This window comes from Corvus brachyrhynchos, unplaced genomic scaffold (assembly GCF_000691975.1).
Source record: "Corvus brachyrhynchos isolate BGI_N302 unplaced genomic scaffold, ASM69197v1 C11736091, whole genome shotgun sequence".
Taxonomy (NCBI): domain Eukaryota; kingdom Metazoa; phylum Chordata; class Aves; order Passeriformes; family Corvidae; genus Corvus; species Corvus brachyrhynchos.
Genome location: NW_008245418.1, coordinates 1 through 887, shown reverse-complemented (window position 1 = coordinate 887; position 887 = coordinate 1). Strand labels below are relative to the sequence as shown.

General features: G+C 59.9%; 1 long non-coding RNA gene across 1 annotated transcript; it reads left to right on the top strand.

The window, feature by feature from the left end:
- The first annotated feature begins 77 nt into the window (after positions 1-77).
- Positions 78-881, top strand: LOC108449424. The gene is made up of 3 exons (XR_001865589.1): positions 78-212; positions 302-427; positions 735-881. It is a non-coding gene; the product is annotated as an uncharacterized LOC108449424 (long non-coding RNA).
- The last annotated feature ends 6 nt before the right edge of the window (positions 882-887 follow it).

The following is an 887-nucleotide window of genomic DNA, read 5'->3' as shown; positions in this document are numbered from 1 at the left end:
CTGGCTCCCACTTTTCCAGGAGTCCTCTGGGAAGTGGCGCCTCTGGTTTGCTGAGAGTGTCCCCCTCCTTGGCAGGTATTCGGCGCTGGAGGTGTTTGGGCTCCCCACCGTCCATCCAAGCCCCCAAGAAAGGGGGTTGCTGCGAGGAGGAAGAAGACTGGAACCCCCCTCCCCACAGAGAAAATGGCAGAGAGATTCCAGCCTGGGACCAGGTGGGTGGACATGGGACTGTGTGAGCGCAGGGTGGGGTGAGGGGAGAGGCAGCTGGCAGCTCTGGGATGACGATTCCCTGTTGTCGCAGACATCTTTCCCCACGAGCCATCCAGGTGCTCCGTGGGCTGGAGCCACATCAGATGCGGAGGAACATCTTCATGTTTCTGGCTGAGAACAACCGACGGCGGCAGGAGCAGCAGAGGCAGTTCTGCAGGTAATTCCAAAGGGATGGAATTCGCCATGTCCCTCCGCTGAGGCAGCCCCAGGGGACAGGAGCGAGATCTGGAGGCTGCCTTTGGGCTGGACTCCCCTGACAGCCACGTGGACACCCAGCATCTGCTTCCCACGTGGGACGGAAAGGTCCTGGCTGAAGGCAGAGGGACCTTGATGGCTGGCTGTCCCCTTCCCAAACCTGAAAGCATGTCCTTCCCTGGCAGAATCCTACCCCACAACACCCTGTCCTGAGCTGGGACACCTGTATGGGATACCCAAGGTCTCAGCCCAACCTGTCTTTGCCTCAGCTGCACCAGGGACCTTCTCCTGGGCTGGGAAATCACCAGAGGCATCTCCATGGACACCTTGATGTGATCCCATCCCAGGTGGTCTGAGCCAATCCTGCAGAAATTCTCTGCCTTCTCCCCACCCGCTTGATCGGAGGCCTCTCTCTCTCTCTC